The sequence below is a fragment of the Pelobates fuscus genome, chromosome 5 (genome assembly GCF_036172605.1).
Source record: "Pelobates fuscus isolate aPelFus1 chromosome 5, aPelFus1.pri, whole genome shotgun sequence".
Classification (NCBI taxonomy): domain Eukaryota; kingdom Metazoa; phylum Chordata; class Amphibia; order Anura; family Pelobatidae; genus Pelobates; species Pelobates fuscus.
The window spans coordinates 135,549,288-135,562,633 of NC_086321.1; the positions used below are offsets into that span (position 1 = coordinate 135,549,288).

A 13,346-nucleotide genomic window follows, 5' to 3' on the forward strand; every position below is an offset into this window, starting at 1 on the left:
TAAAGGCCATAAAAGTACAACCTCAAAAAGTAACATGCAACTGAATCAGCATCTCTGTCATCTGGTCTCATGAAAAACTCTGTGTTGTGAGTTTCACTAAGCACTAATTTATGGCAGCAGCAGGACTACCGCTTAGAAATAGCTTACAGCCAATGCACCAACGATGCTGCTTAACCTTTTGTCTGAAGGTCAAAACCTGGACTAGTGTGAAATGGAAAAAATAATATGATCTGATTAGTCATTTATCAACCTATTTGGAAAACTTCAGAAAATATTTGCTGTCGACTTTCTAACTTAGAGGGAGGGTGGTCCTTAATGATATGGTCTGCCATCTTATTGGAAGTGACTGATTTGCAATGCTGTAAAACTGCTGAGAATTGTAAATCCATTTATTTAGAGCTAGGTAGATTCACTGTTCACTTGCGTTTGGCCTACATTTCTGTATGGACATGGCTTTATAAAGACAAAACAAAGTCAGAGAAGTCCCAAGTACATATTTACCTCCTGTATTTTTTTTTTTTTATTAATATGCTATATTATCCAACAACATACATTTTAGTATTTTGTCACAACATTTCAAGACTTAGTGAAGTGTCCTTATTCTTCATTAGGTCCTAATACTAATATATATATATATATATTTTGTCCTCAGCACAGTGTGACAAGAATGGACAAATGTTTCATCACTTTTGTGGAAATATATGAATGTTGGCCCCCGTTACTTGACAAATGAATGCTTGACATTTATTTTACATCAATTTAGATGAATACAGGCAAGTCATTGAGAAGTAAAAATAATGTAGGATTATACGTATAATAATTGAGTAAGAGAGAATATATAAGGGTATCCCACCGAATAAAAAAGGGCGCTCCAACCGAATAAAAATACAAGTGCAGCTTAAAAAACACTCCAAGTGTATTGTCACCAAGTACACTTATATATACACAAAGATACCACAGAGAAAAAAAGTGTCAAAGCGCACACTGTGATAGTTATTCTTTACCTTTAACCCCTTAACGCCGTTACGGCGTTCTATGCCGTCGCGGCTTTAAAGGGCTTTAAAGCCGTTGCGGCGGCATAGAACGCCGTAACGGCTTGCAGCCCCAGGAGCAGAGGTGTACTCACCTCCGCCGCGATCCTCTTCTGGGGGGCTGTCTGAGAGCCCAGGCAGCCCCCCTCCGGCAAATGAGGCCCCCGGGGGCCATGTGATCGCTCTCAAAGAGCGATCACATGGCCCCCTATAGCTGGCTATGGATCTGCCAGCAGGGGGACTGTCTAAAATATTAGACAGTCCCCCTGCTGGTAGGTAGTGTAAAAAAAAAAATATTAAAATGTTATAAAATAAATTAAATGCCTTTTTATATATATATAATATGTATATATATTATATATATAATATATATACATATTATATATATGTAACGTCATACGTAATGTATTTTAATATTAATATTAGTATATATATTAATATTAAAATACACTTAGAATGACGTTACATATATATAATATGTATATATATTATATATATAATAGATCTACATATATATATTATATATATATACGCATAATTACAATAATAAATAAATAAAATAATTAAATAAATAAATAAAATATTGAAACAAAATATAAAATAAATTATATATTCATATGTAATTTCATTCTAACTGTGTTTTGTTATTAATATATATATATATTGGAAACAGAATACACTTAGAATGACATTCTATATATATCTATCTATATATAAAATACAAATAACCGCAAATATATATATAGAGATAAATACATATAATTACATAAAAGATTACATTATTATACACGTAGAATTTATATACCTATAAATGCATATATATAAAAATTCTACGTGTATATTTAAGTAATTTTTTAACATAATTATGTCATTTGATTAATTAAAATTTGATTGACATGCCTGACAACACAGGGAGAAAGTGCAGAGAATTCAATTCGCAAGCACTATATTAGACCCTGTAACTCTCCAAGACACCATAAAACCTGTACATAGGGGGTACTGTTTTACTCGGGAGACTTCGCTGAACTCAAATATTAGTGTTTAAAACTGGTAAATTGTATTACAACGATGATATTTTAAGTAAAAGTGACGTTTTTTGAATTTTTTACAAACAAACGGCACTTTTATGGACTATATTATTGTTGTAATATGTTTTACTGTTTTAAAACACTAATATTTGTGTTTAGTGAAATCTCCCGAGAATAACAGTACCCCACATGTACAGGTTTTATGGTGTTTTGGAAAGTTAGAGAGTCACATATAAGGCTTGCATTTCATTTTTTTGACATTGAAATTTGCCAGATTAGTTATGTTGCCTTTGAGACCGTTTGGTAGCCCAGGAATAAGAATTACCCCCATGATGGCATACCATTTGCAAAAGTAGACAACCCAAGGTATTGCAAATGGGGTATGTCCAGTCATTTTTAGTAGCCACTTAGTCACAAACACTGGCCAAATATTAGTTTTTTGCTTTTTTCACACAAAAACAAATATGAACGCTAACTTTGGCCAGCGTTTGTGACTAAGTGGCTACTAAAAAAAACTAAACATACCCCACGTTCAATACCTTGGGTTGTCTACTTTTTCAAATGGTATGCCATTATGGGGGTAATTCTCATTCCTGGGCTACCACACCGTCTCAAAGGTAACATTACTAATCTGGCAAATTTCAATTTGAAAATGGAACGTTCTATATTTGACCCTGTAACTTTCCAAAACACCATAAAACCTGTTAATGGGGGGTACTGTTGTACTCGTGAGACATCGCTGATTACAAATATGTGCATTTTGTTGCCGTAAAACCTAACAGTATTATGACATTTACAGCTAAAATGTGAGGCGGAACTACAAATTTAAAAAAAAAAATAAAATTTCTCACAGTTTTTTTTAATTTTATTCATAATAAATTGTTTCAAATACAAATATTTTATATGAAATGAAAGCCCTGTTTCTCCTGAACAAAATGATATATAATAAGTGTGGGTGCATTTAATATGAAAGAGGGGAACTACGGGTGAACAGACATATAGCGCAAATTCCAGTTTTTGTTTACGTTTTGTTTTGATCAGAACGTGTACTATTGACTCCGTCCTGAAGGGGTTAAAGGGACACTATAGGCACCAGAACAACTACAGCTTAATGTAGTTGTTCTGGTGTGTATAATAGCTCCCTTCAGGCAGTTTCATGTAAACACTGCCTTTTTTAGAGAAAATGCAGTGTTTACATTGCCCCTAGGGACACCTCCAAGTGGCCACTCCTTAGATGGCCACTTGAGTGGCTTCCTGGCTCAGGGCTGCACAGTAAGCAGCCCTGCCATTCAGAGTCCCCATGCTCTGCATGGAGAAGCTGAATTTTCCTCATAGAGATGCATTGATTCAATGCATCTCTATGAGGAGGTCGTGATTGGCCAAAACAGCATTTGGCCCTGCCCCCTTGCCAATTTTAGCCAATCTAATGCTTTCCCTATTGGAAAGCATTGGATTGGCTAAAAATCGTCCATTTTGAGAATGCCCTTACAGTTCAGACCCACTTTTAAGGGCTCTGGAAAGTGTGAGTGTTCCATTTTTATTGTATCACTGTTATATTTATGTATACATGTTACACTAATGTTCCTCTGCCTAGTATTTATATGATTTAGGGTTCTTATCAAGGAAAATGACCCACTACATTTAATTTTGCCTTAAAGGTAAAGAATGAGTATCACAGTGTGCTCTTTGACACTTTTTTCTGTGTGGTATACTTATAATAATTGTCTTATGTGCCAGACTTGTGTTAGATAAAACTATGTTATATGTAGTGTTTCATGGGAAATATTCTGTAATTAGAACATCAATTTAGGCTTTAAATACCTTGTCTACAAGTTAAACAGACATTGTTCAGTGTAAGTATCTGCAGCTGTGCCAGTTGAATTGCCCTGAATTATTGTATCAATCCATAACAAGTTATAGAATAAAGATTAACCTCTAATCTAAATTTAGATGACATAGCTGCTAGATATCATATAGGCCAAACGACTCTAGGGCAGGGGTACGCAACCTTTGGCTCTACAGATGTTGTTGACTATTTCTCCAATAGTGCTATAATGCTGGCAAAGCATCAAGGGAGATGTAGTCCACAATATCTGGATTGCAGAGGGTTGTCTACTCCTGCTCTAGGACTTATGTTAGAGAATAGCAAGACATATTTTACCAATGTTTCTGTTTCTATGTTAAATTTGGTGATGTTAAAGATCCTGGCAATCTACTTTTTAAAATGGGTAAACACTTTAATTTGATTAATAGAGGCCCTTTTTGACTTGGTATTTATTAACACACTAGTTGAGTACAAGGGTGTTTCTTTATATATAGGCTATTTTTACATTGTAGCCTAGGTTAAATAAAAGACTAAAATCCATCAAGGACAACTTTGAAACCCATTCTTTTATGCTATGGACCCAATAAAAAAAACAAATTGTAGCTATTTCCAATTATGCCACAAAAGGGGAAAAATCCTTCTTGACTGCTTGGACTCTTCCTGTTAACGTGCATATCAATTATATCCTGAATATTCTGTTTACGCAACAAAAAAAGAATCCAAGCCTTTTTTTTTTAATTTATATTCTTTATTTTTGTAGTGCTTAGAGTTACAAACATGCTTATATCGCCACGACAGCAGATACAAGCCGATGAAATAACAAAGAATAAACAGTTTCATGGCAATCATTGACAGCACAAATTTTTAAAAGTAATCAGGCTAGGCATAAATGTCTATACCATTAGTTTCAATCAGGCTGCTAGCTACGAAAGGTAGGATAGACATTTTGGTTAACATCAGTAACTTATAAAGATTAACGTACCATATACAAGCATAGGTAATATGAGATCCAATGCAACATTTTCATACTATCCAGTGATTCGCTATATTGTAGGTTACATTAAATTGCGTTTGTCTCGATTAGAGTCCTGCATAGCAGGTTGAGTGTTAACTTGCCTAACAAACGTGTCTAGAGATAGGGGAAATGTTGCACTCGTTAGATAATTTCAACAGGGAATACCACTGGAATGCTTCTCGGTAGTGGCACATACCACTGCTAGCCTTAATATTCTGTCAAGTCATGAAAGAAAAGGAGAAACAAGAAAAAAAAAAGCAAGACAAGAAAAACCATCATGTATATGGTACACAGCTTAGTAGAAAAGGTCCCGGTGGAGCTGGCAAGTCATGAGGGAAACTTCTGAGGGGAGCAACTGGAGGGCAGTCACCAACCCATGCAACAGATTAGCCGACACCCAGTGCAGGAATAAGCATGCTGTGTTTGTTAGGAATGATGTGACTTGCAGTAGGACGGGAACGATGCAAGGCACTCATCCATCCCCATGCTGGTTTGCTGGCCGGCTTCTTCGAGTCACTGACTCGGAGGCTCATGGGGTCCCAGTTCTCCCCTGCTGGGGTGTAGTAGACATGGACATGGCGGCTGGTCTTCTGTCTGTGTGGTTGACGCCGAGGGGACTTGCCCCTTGCGGTTCTCTGTCTAGGAGGGCTGACATCAGAAGGCACTTGTGCTGCAGCCGAAGGAAAGCCTGAGGTAGGCCCTGTCTTCTCTCTGCCCCCATTCTTCAATTTGTTTGTCGGAAGGTTGTGCGGCATTGGGGTTAGGCGAACCGCTAGTGAAGCCCAAAATTGTGTGAAGTGCTCATCCAGTCGCTTTAGAAAGTGCTCGATAGGATCAGAGCATTCCCTCTCTAGCTGTAATGACTTAGTGCCATAAGAAGGGAGCTTGGACGCCATCTTGTTGGTACAAACGGCTTTCTGTAGTTGGAGTAGGTAATGTACTATCGATTCACTTCAACGTGTTCTTGTCCAGTAGGGACCGGGATCACCCCCACCGGTCCAAAGGGGGGGGGGGAGCAGCCTGATGTTCCTGTGGGAGCACAGCTTCGCTTTGGACAAGGGAGCGGCCGCCTCACTCGTCCGGCGTTTCTACTAGGCCTCACAGGAGCCTCCGATATTAGCACGTTATGCGATCACCAAAGTGATATGAGCCACCCGGGTGACTCCTGGAGCAGGTAAGTCTCAGAGTATGGCTTTTTGGCAAGCTGGAAATTCGCTAAATCCTGAAATGTGAGGATCAGGCTTGGAGCTTAAATGATGTGCGTCCAGCCGCCATGAGTAGCAGGCCCCACCCCCCAGAATCCAAGCCTTTTAAAAAATATCTATATAATTTTTATACATTTTATAATATATTATAGATGTGTTTAATTAAATTATTATTTATCACTTTCACATTAAAGGCAATGGTTTGTATGTAGTGTACTAACAAAAATAACAAGGGTTTACCAACCTAGCCTGATCCTATATATTAAAACAGTTGAGCACAATATGGTGGTGCTGGAATAAGACCTTTAATAATAATGTAATCATTCATGATCATCTCAAATTGCAAGCATATACTGGGCAGACCAATGACTTTCCAAATGCTGTTCTCTGTAATGAGGATCAACCTAATGATAATACAATGACTCTAAAACATAAGCATAGCTATGCATCCCCAGCATACGTGGGTATGTCTTATCAACATTATAATGATCTGTTTGGAACAGATGTTATTATAGGAGATATGTCCTTTGGTGATACGTTCCCTGCTATTATTGTAGAATGGATTCCATTGTGATAAATGAGTAATCATGCTGGGAAACCTCATCCATAACAAATTCTCTTTTCCATTAACAGGGCGGTTATTGGTAAGCACGATTGTCAAAGCTGAAATGGAGCAGTGCAATAATCAGTGCAGACCTTGAGATGTTTATATTCCTCGTCTGACCCGCTTTTAAAGATTTGTTTCTTTAATACGACAGAATGCAATTTTAGCTAGAATAATATCTGGGTACTGCACCTGGAAGATGGTTGGCTTTTCTAATTCAGTGCTTCTGACTGATGATAGAATGATTGGACAGTAGAATGCCATTTAGAAAGCAGTGATGTAAAAGAGGTCTGTTGAGAAGGTATGTAGTTGCCCATCCATTGTTAATTCAAGAAAGAAAAAAAGCCTCTTCTATTTACTTTAACATTTATACTTTATGAAGTGAAGCCTCAGCAAATCCATCTTTGATTCCTCATGGGCTTTCTCATGAATCTCTTTTTTAATGTCCCTTACCAGCATTTGGAATTTTTGCATAAGAGCAGTGGACATAGAGCTCAGTAATTGTTGAATCTAATATTTTGTGACTGCTCATTAACAGGATCGGAGGTGTTATCTGACTTTGTGTGTTTGTGGAGATAAATTTGCATCTGTTGATGATGCCTTCACCAACATTCTTGCCTGTCTGATGTCATCTCGGTATTGAGACATAGATTGACCTTCCTTCATTTTCATATCAGATATCCTCACCATGAAAAACACAAAATGTTTGTTCTTATATCCCTTACTGAAAAAAAATAGGTTCAAGTATGTTTTAGCTAGTTTGTTTAAGTTTAAAAGAGATGCTTGCTAGCATTGTTTGAATGAAGATAAAGCTCTGCTGCAATTTGGTCATGTTAGTATGATCACATGAATGTTCTGTAGAAGATTTTTTTTTTTTTTACAATCTTTACTTGCAATTGTAAATTGTTCAAACAAGGCAGGATAATGTATGCATACACCAGCCCCCAGATGAGGTGCAAGTAGGTGACAATAAGAAACATATGAACAGAGTTACAGAATAAATTTATAGTGACAAAGATCTGATTTCGAGCACAAGAAGGATTCTAGGAATGTACATGTAACATGGGGGTCAAACCAAAGTGTATTCATGTCTCAGCACAATAAAGCGGGATTCCCATAAATTAGCATTTCTTATTACTGCTATGTTCCGCTATGAGGGGTAAATGAAGCTGCGATAAGAGTTATGGCCGATTCCAACATCATGTGCGTTCTGTGGCTCAATGCCGGGGTTCCCTCATAGCCTATATGTGGGGATGGGTATCTCATCGACAAGTGCTTATGCTGCGGTCGAACTCTATGCATTGATAACCTTCATTTAGTGCAATCGTATTTGTAGTGACTGCAAAGAGTGGGAATACTATTTAACGGCTTATGTGTTCAGGTGTGATGGCCTTTAAGGCAGTACAAACAAATATCGATACCATAACGGCAACAAGGCAAGGGGGACATGTTACCTAAAAGTAAACTAGGTTTTCAAGGCAATCTTCAGGGCAGTGGTACTTGAGACTTTCTAGAGGTTCATTACTGTAGTAGTAAGAGATAATGATATACTGGGTTGTTGACAGCTTGCAAAACCTTAAAACATTTTGCATGCATTAAGAGACTAAGAGGAGAACGTTCTGTCCTGTAAAGTATATCTTTTTGTTTACAGCATGTAGTGAGAAAAAACAGTTAAAATAACCTTTATTAGAATGGGGTAGAGATAAACAATGAACTTAACGAAAAATGGGGGTTTAAAAGAGTATATTGGTAAGACACACTGGACTAAAAGACAGGTGTGTCAAGCCAACGTGCGGGTACTAATGCCTAATTGTCGACACTAGACAATGCAGTGTTCTTGCACTCTGTCGTCTGTGTCGTGATGGCAGTAATCTAAACCCAAACTATCAATATATAAATATATCCAGTAACGGAGTATGTCCGTAAATTGGGCTCGTACTGTGAGTCGTGGTAAACTCCGGTGACTAGACCGTATTGCCTGTCTGTCTTTAGCCGTGAGTAGTGCTCGGCTATACAGGTAGCTTTACAGGAGAACAAAACTACTGAGTTCACTGCTGTCGTTCTAGTATCGGACAGTATCAAAGTGTGGGTCCCCAAATCCGAGGTACTTGTCGGTAGTTTAACCTGGAGGGGGAGACAGACGTGGCTAGATATTGATAATGTGAGAGGGACACTGAGGGAGCCGTGATCCAGCTGGGAGAACGTTGTATCTGGATGCGGTTCCTTCAAGGCGCTACCCGTATGGAAATGTGATCACTGTTACGGAGATGAGCCTCGTAACAAAGGCGAAACGCGCGTCGGGTTGGAGTCTGACACCTATGATTGATTCCGGGTCCGACATTTACCCGTTCTCCCTAAGGTTACTCGCACTCCGCGGACGTTACATTTATATATACTTACCTCCCGGTTTACTAGATCCCGGCTGCACTATCGAATAGCTACCCGGGCACTCTGTATATCCATACGGGACGGTTACCAGCCACCCCAGTGCACAAGTACCGTGTGTATGAATCCGAGCACACAAGCACTCGGTGCACCCAGCAGGGTACTATTTACTTATTTTAAATTTCCGAAAGGGACATCCAGTGCGTACACGTATCATACATCCTCCACTCTTGTTTACCTCTTACCTCTTTACTGTACCTGGTACCCACGAAGGCACCATTCTACCCCTCTTTTGCCTCTTCTTTCTCAGCCCAGGACACCCACACTGAAAAGGTGGATCACCAGGAACTAATGTTAAAAACGAGAGGTATACATATACTGAGGAATCACTACTAATTGCCCGACGGAGGCTAGCATCTCCGTAACAGTGATCACATTTCCATACGGGTAGCGCCTTGAAGGAACCGCATCCAGATACAACGTTCTCCCAGCTGGATCACGGCTCCCTCAGTGTCCCTCTCACATTATCAATATCTAGCCACGTCTGTCTCCCCCTCCAGGTTAAACTACCGACAAGTACCTCGGATTTGGGGACCCACACTTTGATACTGTCCGATACTAGAACGACAGCAGTGAACTCAGTAGTTTTGTTCTCCTGTAAAGCTACCTGTATAGCCGAGCACTACTCACGGCTAAAGACAGACAGGCAATACGGTCTAGTCACCGGAGTTTACCACGACTCACAGTACGAGCCCAATTTACGGACATACTCCGTTACTGGATATATTTATATATTGATAGTTTGGGTTTAGATTACTGCCATCACGACACAGACGACAGAGTGCAAGAACACTGCATTGTCTAGTGTCGACAATTAGGCATTAGTACCCGCACGTTGGCTTGACACACCTGTCTTTTAGTCCAGTGTGTCTTACCAATATACTCTTTTAAACCCCCATTTTTCGTTAAGTTCATTGTTTATCTCTACCCCATTCTAATAAAGGTTATTTTAACTGTTTTTTCTCACTACATGCTGTAAACAAAAAGATATACTTTACAGGACAGAACGTTCTCCTCTTAGTCTCTTATTCTCCACTAGGGTTACCCCCTGCTCTGTCCTCTGTTATCAGGTTGGCCACCCCTATTTTTCTCCATTTTGCATGCATTGTATCACCGGGATCTAATGCTCCTGTCAGAAGCGGCAACCGCATCCCAGAGATACCTGGGAACATGGGCCCTGTGCAGGGGAGTCTGAGGTTGCATTAGTAACTCATGTCGTCATGTCAGGGACCTTCACGAGTCAACAGTCAATAGATGTTGCGAGGCTAGATACTGTGACCTGAAGGCCTGGTTGCCCTGGAGGGCATGGCGTGTTTCGGTCGTGATACACATTAAATATAATGGTGGGACTAACTTTTCTTGTGTAGGGTGTATTAAAATCCTAATGTAAGAAGAGGGGTGTGGAGGGAGAGGGGGAATGGGTGGGAACTGGGGGGCACTCAACTCCCCACCTCCCTTGATGAGAGGAACAGCAGCCAAGGCGCCCAGGTATGGGTGCATTTTTCCAGTGTACCGTGTAGGGCTGCCATTAGGGATATTTCCATGTTATAAACCTCTCTAATTTTATCCACCCATTGTGGGAAGGTGGGCGCACCCCTTTGCTTCCATAGTGCATGAATTAGTGACTTTGCGGCCGTTCGTAGGTGTTTCGGCAAGAATTTCTTATATCTATTGAGAGCTGTGTCCGTGTGGTGTAATAGCATGGGGAGTGGTTGGAACGGTAATTCGGTGTCTGTAATCTGCCCAATCTTTGTGTTCACCATTGACCAGAAAGGAGTTATAACCGGGCAGCTCCACCAAATGTGGAGATCGGTGCCAGTGGCTTTGTTGCATCTCCAACATTTGTCTGGTACATCAGCATTCATGCGGTGTAATGTGTCAGATGTCCTATACCAGCTTACAGCTCGTCTCCTGGTACTTGGAACTGATGGAACATTTATGTGTAAGTATAAATATATTCTCCCACTCCTGTGTGGTTAGCGTGACTCCTGCCTCTTTCCCACGTGGCCATGTATTTCAGACTGGTGAATTTTCTCTATTGAGAAGCATTGCGTATAAAAAGGAGACCCCTTTCTCGAAATGAGGTTTCTTACTGCAAATGGCCTCAAGTTGTGTAAGGTCTCTATGTAGGCATTGTTTGCTCTGTTAGGCCGCGTAGTATGTCTTTTTTTGTATGTAGTTAAGTTTGTCTATGCCTGAGGGTGTGGTGTTGGTGAGGATTTCTGTCAGGGGTTTGTTGTGGGTATCGAAGGGTGCACCAGACTCATAGGGTGGCGTCTATCATTGGATTGTTGATTTGGAGAGGCGGGCGGGTATAGTACTCTTCGCCTGAGATAGTTCCATGTGGACCCATATCTTAGTGATTGAGTGAGCTTGCCAATCCACAATCCTGAGGAGATGTGCGCAGTGATAGTACCCTAGTATTGACGGAAGCCCGGTGCCTCCTTGATTTTTGGGTTTTAATTGCAATTTACTAATCCTGGGCACCTTCCCTTTCCACTCAAACCTACGGATTGCGGTGGAGAGGTACTGGAAGAAGGCTCTTGGTATGGCCACCGGTACATCTGGAACAGGTGTAAAAGGCATGGGAGGATGTTCATGTACGCGGTTCAGTTTGTACCCCGTAATACTAGGGGTATTCGGACCGCCTCCAGAATTGGTTCTAGAGAGAGGGCAAACAGGAGGGGGGACAGGGGACACCCTTGCCTGGAGCCATTCTGGATGGGAAAAGGTTCAGAAAATGCGCCATCCAGATGAGGGCCGACGGGGTTGTGTAGAGAGCCATCACCCAGGAGCGGAGGTGGGGGCCAAATCACATGTGTCGGAGTGTGGCTTTGAGGTAAGTCCAGTCCATCGGGTCAAAGGCCTTTTCAGCATCCGTTGAAATGAGCAACAGGTCCTTGTGCGTCGACCAGGCGGAGTGGACTATATTGGCGGCCCTGATGGTGTTGTCAGTAGCATCCCTGCTGGGGACAAAACCGACCTTATCTGGGTGGATGAGAGTAGGTAGCACTCAAGAGAGTCTTACTGCTATAGTATTGGAAAATAGTTTAAGATCCACATTCAGCAGCGAGAAGGGCCTGTAACTCCCACAGTTGGAGGGGTAGTCTTTAGTGCCAGGGTGCGCCACCCCCCAGCAATTAATCAGGTCCCCCTGTGTAGGGCTTGCTTGGCCCTCCGTATGCAATGTGATGGAATGGCGCTGGTACCCCTGGAGGAGTTCATTCAGGGGGCCCAGTGGTAGATTGAGATCTCGGGTTAGCACCAGGGGGCCGACCCGGAACTTTTTAAGGAGGGATAGGGTTTTAGCTATGAACAGGTGTTGCCCTCTTTAAAGTTTGTCTCTTGCAGGAACGCGACTGAGGCCTTGTGGGACCACAGCATCCTAAGCAGTTGTCTCCATTTTTCGGGGGTGTTAAGCCCCAAAATTATGGGACCAGAGCTTTAGGGAAGCAGGGCCGAAGCCCCAGGCCATGGAGGAGCCAGCCACCAGGCGGATGAGGTGGGTGCCATGAGCGAGAAGAAGGGGATTAAGGGAGGGAGCAAGGGAACGTTATTGGTTATTAGTGGTTGGTGAGGGGAGTGTGAGGTGGGAGTGATATGATACCTGTGAGTATCTTACAGCAACTTTGACACTGGGTAGAAGATTTTTAATTTAGTTTAAAATAAAGTCAAATTAGGGTCAATGCTCCTTTGTGGAGACTTTAGTTGTAATCAAAATCATACCTTAACAAAGTAAACCACAGAGCCCTTTGTACAGGAATACATATTTGTGTTGTCACACAAGGTGTAGCAAGCTCTTTGGGTCCTATCAGTGACATTCATTTTCTACTATTTTTTTTCTTTATCACACAGAATATGAACCCACAAGGGGGAGACTAGATTTAATACTGTTGCATGAATAGCTCTGTGAGATGTTTAAGAAAAAGGGATTGCACTCTTAGATCTTGCTTAACAAAAAAAGGATTTGCTTAATTCTTTATAATACTGTGATGATGACTTTACCATAGAAAATCAGTGGAAGGCTTTGAAAAGAAGATTAAATCTCAAATGAGGGCTGCATAGAATGTGGACCAGAGACATCTATGTGTCATGTAGAGATTCTTTCTTTTTAGGTTTTCAATTATATTTGTAATAGATCTTTCAGTTGCATTCTTAATAATTAAAACATACATGCGAACACATGGGAGTGC

General features: G+C 40.8%; 1 protein-coding gene across 1 annotated transcript in view; it reads left to right on the plus strand.

The window, feature by feature from the left end:
• The window catches only part of TMEM132C (transmembrane protein 132C), a 594,712-nt gene that overhangs the window by 83,891 nt on the left and 497,475 nt on the right, over positions 1–13,346 (plus strand). The window lies entirely within an intron of this gene.